This window comes from Otolemur garnettii, unplaced genomic scaffold (assembly GCF_000181295.1).
Source record: "Otolemur garnettii isolate 467f Iridium unplaced genomic scaffold, OtoGar3 scaffold00165, whole genome shotgun sequence".
Taxonomy (NCBI): domain Eukaryota; kingdom Metazoa; phylum Chordata; class Mammalia; order Primates; family Galagidae; genus Otolemur; species Otolemur garnettii.
This window is the reverse complement of record NW_003852560.1, coordinates 1,045,030-1,058,385: the sequence shown is the minus strand read 5'-3', so window position 1 is coordinate 1,058,385 and position 13,356 is coordinate 1,045,030. Positions and strand designations below refer to the sequence as shown.

Here is a 13,356-nt window from a genome sequence, read left to right as displayed (position 1 = left end):
TTGCTTTGATTCAAGGAGAGCGCACCTCCCAGCAGAGCACAATGGCGCCAAAGAGGGAGAGATCAGAGCTCTCAGGGCCTCCTTCATGCACACAAGTGCTGAGCCCTTGGTGGGCAGTCTCCTAAGTCTCTGGGAATCCAGCCCTCCGTACACCCCAGAATCACACTTTCTTGACACACACATCATGGTGCCCCTCACCTCAATGCATCCAACCCCAGCCCGACATCCCTTTCACCTCTTCTCTCTCAGGAATAACCACAGCTTATCAGCCACAGGTATTAAGAAGGCTGGACTAGGTTTAGGACAGGCTAGGGTTAACCATCTCTGAGCTTCTAAGAGGTGAATGCATAATTCTCAGCTTTTTAACACGTGCCTGAGACTCTTGACACCACTAAGAGAAGCTATATCAGCTCTTCTGTTTTGAAACCAAATTTGCTAAAATTCCGAGGTACTATTAGTTGTCTGTGTACCTAACGAATCCTCGTGGCCCTGAACTTGCACTTGAGACACGCTTAAAGGCGAGGTCTACGGATAGAGCAGTTCATAAACATTTCCCCTGGAGAGCCAACTCAAGCAACTTTCTTTCACCCATCTCCCAACAGAGTCAACCTAAAGACGGCTTGAGTAAGTTCCGAGAGTGAAGCTAATTAAAAGAAAAGGAGGCTGACTTCACGGTTTAACACACTGCTGCTTTTCTGACTTTTCTAGGCAGCAGCAAGCGGAGGCAAAACTAGAAATAAATCTCCCTGAATGGGGTATCTTTTATGAAACTCTAGACTCTGGTTTCCAGAAAAGGAGGGAGGGTTCATAAAGTTGAAGGAACATTTTTTTTTTTTTTTTTTTTTTTTTAGCCATTAGGAGGAGTCTCCCTCATGGTCAACAGAAGGCATCACTTTTTCAGAGCTTACATGCTGCCCTCTCCTGGCCTGTGTACATAAAATGTACTTATTTTAATCCCTCACCTGTGTATGATGTACTTTTGAATGCGTAAGAGTTGGTTTAAAATATGCAGGACGTCTCATCACAAGTTTATACTTGAAGCTAATTTAAGGAAATACATTCATTATCCCTTTGGCTCCGGGATTTACATTTAAGGACGCCAATCTTTATACCATCTCTTCCCCTATCCTCCCTCTCCCTATCATCTTAACTTTCATGGGGCTCGAGGACCCCGTTCTGCAAATCAGTGCTTCAGCATGGGTTGGGTCCTGTCCATGCCCTGGCCATTCAAAGACATCTTCCCAACCAGAAGTGATGGCATGGGGAAGCCTGCTAAAGTCATCAATCAATGTTGAGTCTGAGGCTGTATTTTAGTCTCTTGTAGGATCAAAATGAATTCTACACCTGATTAGGCCAGCACGTCCAACTGCAGAAATGGATGGACTGCGTGGTAGGAGGAGAGCCAGCTAATCAAAGGAGATGGCAACTCCTAGGTTTAATTTATAATTGTACACCTTTTCCTTCAAAATAATTTGTCTTGTTTCTAAGTGTCTTGTATGACTTGCATTAAACCCAATGCTAGGCATGCTTTCCCTGGCTGAAATAATTCATTATTGTTCTCCTAAATACTTAAAAAGCCCTGACACTGAGAATGTGCCTGTCACCGGTGCAATTGCTGTAGCAGCATGGGAAGTCAGATGTGCCCGGCCTGATCCGGTGTGTGCTTGTGCCTCTTCAGCTTGTCAATGCTTCTCTGGGACCCAGGCAAGCCAATCCTGTCCCTGTCAGTAAGAACTCAGAGCCTAATACCATTCGTTTGCATGAGAAGAAGATGGCTAGGGAAGAGGTGTTTACCTTAAAGAGATTTAAAGGTACATCTCTTATTTAAACTTCAGCAAACTTGTAACTTGAGGCTATCTAAAGCTCTAGCGGGGGCTGGCTCTACTCAGATGTATGGAGAATGAACATGGGATGGATTGCCTCTCTTAATGAAGAATGATAGCATAAAACCATCAATAATCAAAGCCTTGTTTATATTTGCAGACCATCAGTGTCTCCTAGCCTATATAAAGTGAATATATTTAGTCTTACACGCTCTCATGTGCTACATGTCCAGCATTGCTTTAGAGTTTGAATAGTAAGACGCAAATGGGTCCCAATTTATTGCAGGCATCACACATGCATTTATAGAACACTGAAAATCTAATCACAGAAAATCACACTTCTAGCTCCTAACAGACTTACTTAGTTGGATCAATTCATCTGTATTTATTTGGATAATTCTTTTTGATCCATTTCCTTTGTGATGCAAAACAAGAAAAATATTCATCCATAAAGCCAAAGTGCTATCTGCTAAACAGAATATTCACGTGACGTGTCTACCCTTGGACAAGATCTCAAATACCCTGTTCAATCATTCAAATCAGTCAACGGGAAAACATACGACGTTTTCATGACGCCGTGGTAGAACTAAGCATGCATTTCTCTTAAAGATAGAAAGAACATGTTTATCTGATTTAAAAAAAAATAGATCAGGTCAATATTAATGCCCCATTGTGACATGGACAGTAAATATCTTTCTTATAATTTCCTTATCTTCCTTGGTCAGGCACATGTCTTGTGGCAAGGGCGACCCTGAAAACCAGTCACTGAGTGGTGAGTTGATGGTGAAATCTCAATTGATAGCCTGGACATCATCTACTTAGAATCCACGGAGGAGAGGGCTGTTTCAGCTTTAGGTAACCTATGCGATTGTCCCGGTACCTGCTGCAGGGCCAATCTCTTGCTGAACTTGTGTCCCAAGGTGTTAATATTCTCCCCTGCCGAAGAAGTACTTTTCACAGGGGCTCTGAGCACTTGAACACCAACACTTAAGGACTGGCCAAAGGAAGACTACTTTGTACCTGAGCCTTCATGAAGCCCCCTCTGGCTCTTCCAGAGAAAGGCCAACTTCACTGTGCAAGGCTAATTCAATCACAAGTAATCAACGAGGGGGGTGGGGGTGCAAGTTATATAAGCATCTTCAAAATTCCAAATCACACATGATAAAAATTTCAGGGAAATAGACTTTTTTTTTTTTTTTACAAAACCCACACCTCGAAGTAAAAGGAATACAGAAGGAAAAAGAAAGAAATGGCCAGAAGTCTACCCAATTTTAAGACCAAATGAAATCAAACCAAAAATTGGCACTTACTCACTATCATCCCAGTAACTCTATAGTCCCATTCATGACCTTTTCTCATAGCAAGACATGAAATCCTGGAAGTCATCTTGCCTGCGTGCATTTAAAAACCCTTAAGACGATGGAGATGGAAACCAGGGGCCCAGGAATGATCGCACTGTTATCTATCTCCCTTTTCTCTGTAGGAGAAAACTACAATAGTAATACCGGGATATCTCACTTTGGAGGTTAATGCACCTTGGTCATATGCTTTCAAAATCAAAACCATGCCCAAGTCCACCTGCTTCCTGTTCGACGGGGAAGGATATTCATCTTATAGGGAGGCGGGAAATGCCCAGAGACTGCCACCTGACAATGAGGCGACGTATGACTTGCCTTAGGCCATAATTACAATGGAGGTTACCAAGAGGTATTTGGGGTTGCATGAGAACACGCAGGTATCTGTGTTATTTGAAAAGGCAGAGAGAGAGAGAGAGAGAGAGAGAGAGAGAGAGAGGGTCAGGCTCAAGTTTGAAGGTCCTCGTTTTATGCCCAGGCGCAATTCAATAGGTGATTAAACCCTGCACCCCAAACACAGGCTAACAGCTGTAACCCCCCGAGGGGAGTCAGGCGAGAGGCTCACGCAGCGCTTCCTAAACCGACCAGCCCCCGAACAATGTCAATGCCGCCTAGTGCCTCGCGAAGGTAGAAATCAGAAACCGTCAGTGTGGCCGAGGTGACAAGCCGCGTACCTGCAGAGACGTGATGGAAGCCTCCTCCTCGGTCCCTCCTCTCTCTGTCTCTCCCTCGCCGGCTCCCGGCTCTGAGTCCTACCGTCCGCGGCGGGGTCTAAGTTTGGTGGCCCGCCGCCGCCTCCCGCGCGACCGCAGCCGGAGCCCAGCAGACGCCCATGGGGGCCGCGCGGCGGCCGAGTGTGCAGCGCAGCGAGAGCGCGCCCCGCGCCGCGGTCCCCGCCGGGCGCCTGCAGCTGCCAGCCGAGCCGAGACTCCGCTCTGACCGCGCTGGGCGCTGCACGCGGATATTAGCACAGCCCGGGCTTTCTATTGGCTCCGAACGCCAAACAAATCACACCAGCCACCCCCCTTCTCCGCTCCACTCAGCGCTTGTTTCTCCTCTAACCCACAAACATTGCAGCCACACACACTTCAGTCGCTTGCCCTGTTTCTCTTTTCCTCCTCCCAGCCTCAGGCTTTACCACCTTGTGGCCGCCTCTAACATTTTTTTTAGCAGACTTCCAATCCAAACCTTCTTGTTTATGGAGCGAAATTCTCCAGCCCCTAAACCCGCAAAAACCACTCATTCCCTTCAGATCGTCTTCCTCCTTTGGTTGACAGCTTTGCAATGTGAAGAATGTGGACAGCCTGTGTGTGACATGTCCACGTCCACACACACACACACACACACGCACACACGCACACGCACACACTCTGGGCTGCTTTTGTTTTGTAAGTGAGGCCAGGGAAATTAAAAGCAAGCTGAGCCTCATAACCTGAGTGCGAGAGCTTCACTAATAAAATCTTGAATGAATTCAATGCAATACACTGACTCGTTGAGTTTGTTTTCTGTTCCAAATGGTGCTTTGGTCGTTATTAGCCTTATTTTTGCTTCTTGAACGCAGAGGTATCTAAAGCAAATCAGACTCTTCGAGGCCAGACCAATTCTCGGGCTCTTGAGTTGTACCCGAATTGTACTGTGATGACTTTTTTTTCCTTTTTTTGGTCTTCTCTGCACTAGTCATTTCAGAAGTGAGACTCTTAGTATGATTCACTAGCCAGAAAAGACTGTTCAGATTATGCTCATAGAGTTTTCCAGATTAAAATATTTCTAATCTGTGGATGTCAAGAGAGATAAACCTTCGGCCTTGCAGGGGGGAAAGGGCCCAAGAAAAATCTGAGATCTTATGAACTTGGCTGGAAAAATTCAGAATAAAATGAAATTTCACTGTTTTTTACGAAACAGACCCTCCCACAGCTTTTCCCGCAAAATCAGTTTCACTGGTGCTTATGGAAATTTTAATGACGGTTGTTCTTGACAAGAAGCCATTGCTTCTGAAATCACTGAACTGTGTTTTGATTTTTGACTTGAATTTTTGCCCCCAGGGTTATCCGCGTTGTATACTATTTGGTATTTGGTATTTGATATTCCGGTTCCGGCCCAACTCATAGCACATTGTGTTACAAAATCAAGAAATAATCATCAGTTCTTGAAATGTGTCATCACCAAATAGACTACCTGCTTTCTTTTCTTCCTTGGGCACATTTCAGGAATTCTGAAATGCAGCCTTATTTTCAGAATGGGCCAACCTGAAGTCAGCTGAAATTGACACAGGAAATACAAAACAAAACCACATTGGCTAACCACAGTCCAACCTCAAAGGGCACATCCTCATTCATTTAACAACTCCAGACCGTTCCCCCTTTTTGGATAGGAATTTAAAACAATAATAATAATACTGTCATAAATATTTGAACATATAGAATGCATTTCTTCAATCTTAGACAGAAGGGAGTTAAAGGTAAGAAGGTCCCAGTTTTCTATATGGAGAAACAGAACTGATAAAGCCACTTGCTGAAGGTAGCTGGTAATAAGAGCTGGCAGATTAGATGACTGGTCTACCGGTTTCAAACAAATCATCCAAGTCAAGGAAAGTGAAGGGTTTCCATGCATATCCTGATTCCTGCCTTCCTCTGCCCAGAAGAGTTAACAATTCGTGAAATCATCTGTCCAACTTAGTCAATAATCATGTTACACATTATTTAAGAACAGGTCATGGTATTTTCAGATAAATGACAATAATTCACTTCAGAATTGTCTGTCTAGAAACAAGCAAAACAGTGGTTACAAACCAGCAGGTCATTATAACTTCTGCTTGTTATTTTCAAGGCTCATTATAACCCTTCATATCACTGGAAAGGCAGGGTAAGTAATATCATGGATAAAGTCAAGTCACAGATGGAACTGCAACTTCATTTTAGGTAATAATTCAAGCTCTTTCCTCCAGTTAATGAAGAACAAAACTGGATGATATAAGGGACCCTTCTTTCACCTAATCACTTGTATAGTCTAGGAAAAATAAATCATCACTATTTATGCTTTAGTTTATTCTTTTGATTATATTGCTACTTTTTTATCTTCTTCCATGGGATGTGATTCTTTTACACAGCATATTATTTCTCATTCACTTTTTTTTAAATTTCAAATTAATATGAGGGTACGAATTTGTAGGTGACATTGTTTTCCTTTTTAAGGTAAAGTTCAAATGGTAGGTGAGTCCTTCCCCTAGGGGGCGTGCTGAACACTCTCACGTTGTACACGTTAGGTGAGATCCTACCAATTGCCATTCTCCTCTATATTGCTACTTTTAAGGGATTTTTTCAAAGATATTTCTCAAGTGCTGTAATTCAGTATGTTCTTTAGAAACAACACAGGCGTGGATAATCATAAAAACTTTGCGTGTCAGCACGAACAGAGGTGGACTACCATGCAGGTCCACAGCAGAACAACCAATCCCATTTCAGAGAGACAATACTGCTTAGTTCAGCGTGCACTTTTCATACGTTGGTCTGTATCCAAAGGAGCTGATAAGACAGTAATTCTGGATGTTACAATGTATCCAAGATGCTGGCTTCTTTTCTTGGAGTAGGGACTTGGGTAAAGATGATAACACATCTTCAAATATTAAATGTGAAGGAGGAAGTAAGCATATCATGCTTCAAATGAATTGTCATGTTCATCAATATTTTCTTTTTTAATTAAATCATAGCTGTATACATCAATGGCAATCATGGGCTACAATGTGCTGTTTTTATGCACGATTTGAAATATTTTCATCTAACTGGTTAACATAGCCTTCACAGCGTAAGTATTTTCTTAATGGAATTTTTAGATAACCCTATGAGAGGTGTAGGGGAAATATTATTTGGCTCATTTTGCAGATTGTTTAGTAGAGTCCCCTGATGTCATCATGGTTTGGGTAATAGAGAATGAGAAGAACTTGAAATAGATTCTAAGCCCAGTACTGTTCTGGGGAGAGGATAAAAGAGGCTGACAAAAGTCAGGATAGAGGGATAATTTTTAGAAGTGGAACCTTAGCCACTGAAAGAATTTCCAGGCATGTTGATGATTTGGAGATTTTGATGTAAGTTACCAAAATGGTCAAGATAAAAGCTCACTGTCATCTAACTAAGAAGATTATCAAAGCATTGGTAGAAAGGTCACACAAAAGGACCCAGGGTTTATTTCCCTGAATAAATGAATCAAAATCCTCTTTGATTTTGTAACTAACCTAAAAATATTCTTAAAGAATTTGTAATTTCATCGGATGATCTTCCTGGTATGTTCTTCAATTTTTTAAAAGGTCCTGATTGTAATCCCAGTATGTTTCTAGACTGTAGATGATTATAGGTTGTCTTTTACCCATCCTTTGACATATCTGTCTGTTGGCTGATGACTATACTTTGATATAAGAAAAAAAGTGTTAAAAAAGCGAAAAGTAAAAGGAGTTATAATTCTTCCCCTACTCTACAAAGATAAGAGATTTCCATGTGACTAGTTTAATTACATTTCCGGTGTCCCCAGGGGAAGATGACATCCTTAATCTTGTCTGTACCTATTCATTTGTTTTCTTTTTAACCTAGGTTGGAAGCTATTCTAATGCTAATATTTTTACTCTGGTTATCTATTCATTCTATGACCAGCTATCTTTTAACGTACCCATTTATTCATAAATCCATAAATTCCTGTTTAGTCCATTTATAGCTATAATCATCCTCTCTTGGATTACCATAGCAGTTTAAATTTAAAATCGTTAAAAAGATTTTGATATACAAAGTTTTAAAAGTCTTCCATTTACTGGCTATCGAAATGCGTTCCTCTGTCAGATAAAAATTTTTATCTTATCCAAAGCCAGAAACTTTGTTCTTTCCTACTGTACATTTACATCAAAATCTCAAAATGAAATAAGTATTTATGGTCTGCTCATATATATGACTCGATACGCTTATGGTCTACAAATTTCAGCTGTTTACATGTGAGGAATAGCATGTATCCCTCTTGGGTCACAATATTTCTGCCCAAGAATGATTTATGAGAGTTTTATAGCAAAAAATATCACCCTTATTGTGTCGCAAAATAAACTCCTTGTACAGGAGAGTGCCATCTGTCATGTTTGTGTCACCCCAGTGGAGCAGAGAGCACAATCCACAGACAAGCTTGGGAAATTAATAGGAGAGGGAATGACCACGTACTCAGCTCAGCCCCTGTATTTTCCCTTAAGACCCAGGGAGCAGGTGGCTGTGGGTTTTTTTGATTCATTAGCCCATGCTTATTAGAAGTCAGCAAGGCCTCTGTACTGTACCCTTAGTGCTAAGATATGGATGGGAAGAGGTGAAGAGGGCAAAATCAGAGTGAAGGGCAGACAGGGCCACCTTTGACCTGAATGTGCTTATGACACAGTGGAGGCAGTGAATGGTTATAATGAGAGCTGGAACAACAAATGTGGCTGAAGGAACAGCCAGGAAGTCCCATTGTGGTACCTGCTACCGCCAAAGCTCTTTCCCAGACCTAATAGCCCAGCTGGGGAAGGAAGCAGTCTAGGCAGGTGCACCCAGTAGATGGCTACAGATGTCTCATAATCCTCTGCCCTTGGGGCTGCAGACAGCAGACTGGGAGAATACGCTGAACTCAGAGACAGCCAATCTGCCACCCATAGTGGGTAATCAATCAGGTTTCCTCTTGAGGAGCTGGAAATAGGGCTATCTATCAATGTACCCATCTGTGTCTATTAGCCATTGGCAGTTGACAGCAAACACATAAGTGTAAAGAGTCAGAAAGTCAGAGAAGGCAGAGCATGCTTATTACGGCCATGCTTAGAATAGGTGTCCATGGAGGTCTACGGAATCCAAGATGGGACAAGGGCCAGTTGTCTACTCTTCCTTAACTTCCATGGGCCCTACCTCTCTTTCCCTTTTCTCCGTGGACCTTCATCCCCCACGTCTCTCCGTGTTTGAGATACGCTGAAGATTCAACAAAGAAAAGAACCCAGCAGAAAATCAAAGCCGCTGCCACAATCTGAGAAGTTGGAAAATGAGTTGCAGGCTGAGTTTCAGATAATGGGCATTATTACCCTGCAGTTTTGTGCATGGACCTCACTGGCAACACTGGGTTTGAACACTGAGTCACTTACTGCTTTCTACCTCTGCTTTTTCTTGCTTGAGGTTTTGGTTTTCATATATATATGAAAAAAAAAATATATATATATAAAGGTTAGAATACCTATAGTGTAATATATATATTAAGGTTAGAATACCTACAGTGTAATATATATATTAAGGTTAGAATACCTACAGTGTAAAGTTCTACAGGGATTAAATTAGATTTTAGTTCAGAGAGATTACATAGTCCTTGGCAGAGAGAAAACACAAGATTCCGAGATCCGAGCTCACTAGAACAGACACTTCCCATGCCGTGGATAACAGGAGCTGCTGAAGTTCCCTGACAGCCTTTGGATGTGGAGGGGAGAATCCATGGTGTTCAAGATAGTTGGGAGGTTGCTCTTGCCGGTATTGCTTTTAGCACAAACATGGACATCTAATGATTTGACTATTAGAAATAAGCCCAAATCATTCAGAGCTGTTCCTCATAGGAAGATTCTAAACTGGCTTTTTCCATTTTAGAACAGAATTAAGGCAATTCTGTTGCCTTAATATGAGGTGTCTCTAAGCTCCCTACAGGCAAAAACACATCTCATTTGACTTTCTATACCCAGTGCTTACAGCACTATGCTTGGTACACATAGCTGGAACTTGGTAAACACTAGTTGAATAACAATTTCTAATTTAATTTCTGGAAAATTAATCAACCAATCAGTTTATTCATGAGAAGATGACTTCCTTTTGTGGATTGTAAGCTGGCACCTTTGTTTTATCCAAATACGAATAGGTATGTTGTTGAATTAAATGTTATGGTGGTTGGCTGTATTATTGTTCAAAATATTCATGTCCCTGACTTTGAAAGTTTTGAGACAGACTGTGACTGAGCCTTGGCTAAGTCCATTGTTAGAATATTTCCAAACATTTTGCGTGTGCTTTGAGAGGCATCACATGGCCCACCATTTCCCCGTCTTTTTTCTCCTGCAGGAGAACAGCAAGGTTTGGGTTCCTCGACGAGGTGGCATAAAGCAGAGTCACATGAGGTGTCACACGGTTGGGAGATAAACCCTAGTTGTCTGAAGCCTCAGGGATTTGGGGTCACTTCTTCACTGTAACACGATGTCACCTAACCTGACAAAAGCTATACATTTCTAAAGTCATTTTTTGGAGACCTTAACTCTCTTACATAGATAAAATCAAGACATTTGCTGATAGGTAAATGTCCTCTTATCTTAATGACCCTGGATATTATATTGTGCATACTACAAGATGAAATTCCCATATAAAAAAAAACAATCAAAAAATGTTTGGGGTTTGGTTCCTAATTCGCCCTTTCATGGAGAGTCTTTCTCACATGAGTGCCACATTATTTCGGAATGGAACATTCACAGGCACCCAGGGCCCCCTTGGTGACTGCTGCTGAAGCTCATTTCCCAAGAGTTAACCACAGGGGACCCACGTGCTGATGAGCGTGAAAGTGTGGGAGAAGGTAGGAGCAGGGGTGTACCTTGCTTCACACTTTATCTCCTTCATTTGGAGCCCCTAAACGGACTTATGCCCCCTCGGAATTAGAATTACAAAGGGAAGCTTTTTGCCAGACCTCATGGTATGTCAGCCTTTATATCACCTGTAAGATAGGAATACTTACATGTACCATCTAACTTTGTTAAGAATTAGCCACAATGTGTAAATAATGTTTTAAGCTCTGGCACACACTGTTCTAAGCGTTTATGCTTGCATGTTTTTGCAACTATGTTTTCCTCTTCCTGAAGTCCTTTGCCACCTTGAAAACTCATGTCATTCCCTGTAGACTCAGCTCAAGGACGCCGTTCCCTTCCTCTCCCGGTCTGCAGTGGGTCAGGCTTTTCCACCTTTCCACAATTCTCAGTGCAGAGAGTCTCTCCTCGTCTCCTGTTCTCATTCTCCCTCTTGATTGGCAGCCCCCTGGGAAACCAGGTTGGTGTCACAGAAGGAGACAGGCTAGATGTGCAATTAAGACAGAGGAGTTCAGAGTCAGACAGCCCAGGTTCAAAGGCAAACTCCATCAGCGTCTCTTGCCAAATAGAGATACTAATGACTCTTCTTTTGATGAGCGTTTCTGCAGGGCATTTTTGAATGGTACCACTACAGTATCCCGCATAATTTGTGGCAGTAGCTATGCACACAGTCTTTGTTAAATGAAAAAAAGGTTGGTGGTGCCATTTTAGTCGGAAACACCAGTCTTTTCTGTCTTTCATGCATTGCAATACACATCTTGCCTCATGCTACAGTAGCACATCCATTGAGTTCATCTCAAAGCAGTTTCTGAAGAAGCAGGAAGAATTTATTTATGTATGTATTTTTATTAAATCATAGCTGTGTACATTAATGCAGTCATGGGGTACAGTGTGCCGTTTTTATATACAATCTGAAATACTTTCATTAAACTGGTTAACATAGCCTTCATGGCATTTTCTTAGTTATTGTGTTAAGACATTTATAGTCTACATTTAGAGAGATTCACATAGAATTTAAATGCTATGGAGAAATTATGTTCATCATTTGTGCTTTTAAATAATAGGAATTTTTATTTTAATCCATTTCCCTTCATCAGGGCAATCCACAGCGCCATTACTTCTTAAAGTCTGGTCCAGGTTATTTATGAAGTAGGTCAGGTCACCCCTCTCCAGCTCAGAGCCAGAATTCAAATGAAATGCTCCTCTCCCTGAACTGCAGCTTCTGTTCTCCCCCGCTCACATTCCTGCTGTCTGGAAGGACCCAAAGCAAACGTTTCTGATATATTTGGAAAGGAACAAAAGTTAGCACGGAACAGCATTTGACCTCTGTCTTGTATTAATGTGAATCTTAGGCTGCCCTGCATGAACTTCCAAAAGTGACATATCTCCCTATGGGATCAGTGATAGGGGGACAGCTGGCCAGCCTCAGAGGGAGCTCGGACCCGTAGGGACTGCAGAGCTGTCCTGTTAGGAAAAGCTAATCACTCACACTTTCATATGAGAGATGAAACCCAACTACAGCCCAGGATGAAGGAGGGAAGGGGAGGAGAATGGGAAGGGAGGGGGGTGGTTCGACAGAGGGAGGGTTAATGTCGGGACCACACCTATGGAGCATATTGCAAGGGTACAAGTCAAATCTATCAAGTATTGAATATAAATGTCTTAACACTGAGATTAAGTAAATGAGGCGAAAGCTATGTTAATTAGTAGGATGTAAGCACTCCAATTTGTACAAATAATCAACACAATGAATCCCACAAAGGCATAAATGTATTCATGATCTATGTATATATGGCTTAATTTTTAAAAAGAGACAAAGATTTTTTGGCAAAGAATCGCATAAGTAAACCAAAAGATGGCCTGCACTCTGGATTTCAGTCCTGTGGCTTTAAGTAAAGATAACCAAAATTAAAACTGAGGGCTGTGCCTGGAGTCCAACAGATAAAAATAAAAAGTACAACTTAAAAAAAGAAAAAAAGAAAAGAAAAGCTACAGTGAGGGGCTCCTCCCAGCTTGTGACTTAGCGGCGACTCTCTCATCAGCGTCTGTACATAGCCAGGCATGCAGTCAGGGATCCATGGGGATTTGCTACTGATTATATCCTGGTACTCTCCTGTATTCAGAAATCCATGAATATTGAAGAAATGGACATGCCTTGCCAAAAGAAAATACTAACTAATCTTCTGTACCCAAGTGTCAGCATATTAGTTGATAACCAAGTGAACTAAATTGATAGGGAATGTTGATCTGTAACTCAGGCAGCACAGTTAGACCCTGGGTGGGCAAAGAAATCAAAGTCAGTGGAAGCACCCTGTGCCCTTGGGAATAGCTCCAAAGTCAGAGTCTTTACTTTGGCTTGATATTATCAAGAAGATTCTCTGATGTTCAGTCATTTATTTACCTATTTATCTATGTTTGTATACGTTGCGAATGTGTTTATTGGCGATGACTCTTAGAGGGCGCAAGACAGAGTTAAGCTTAGTGTGATAACCCAAGGTCTTCACGTAGGGGTCGAGCACATTACATGCCTAAGCACCTTGGTCCTCTTCAATCCTGTAAGGTGTACACCTCCTCAGCTTCCTCTTCTTCT

General features: G+C 42.0%; 1 protein-coding gene across 1 annotated transcript in view; it reads right to left on the bottom strand.

The window, feature by feature from the left end:
- Positions 1 to 4,287, bottom strand: part of GREM2 (gremlin 2, DAN family BMP antagonist) — a 121,038-nt gene extending 116,751 nt beyond the window's left edge. Inside the window, exon 1 of the mRNA XM_003800082.3 lies at positions 3,853 to 4,287. The gene's annotated coding sequence lies outside the window, so the exon portion shown is untranslated. The remainder of the gene's footprint in view (positions 1 to 3,852) is intronic.
- Positions 4,288 to 13,356: the final 9,069 nt, after the last annotated feature.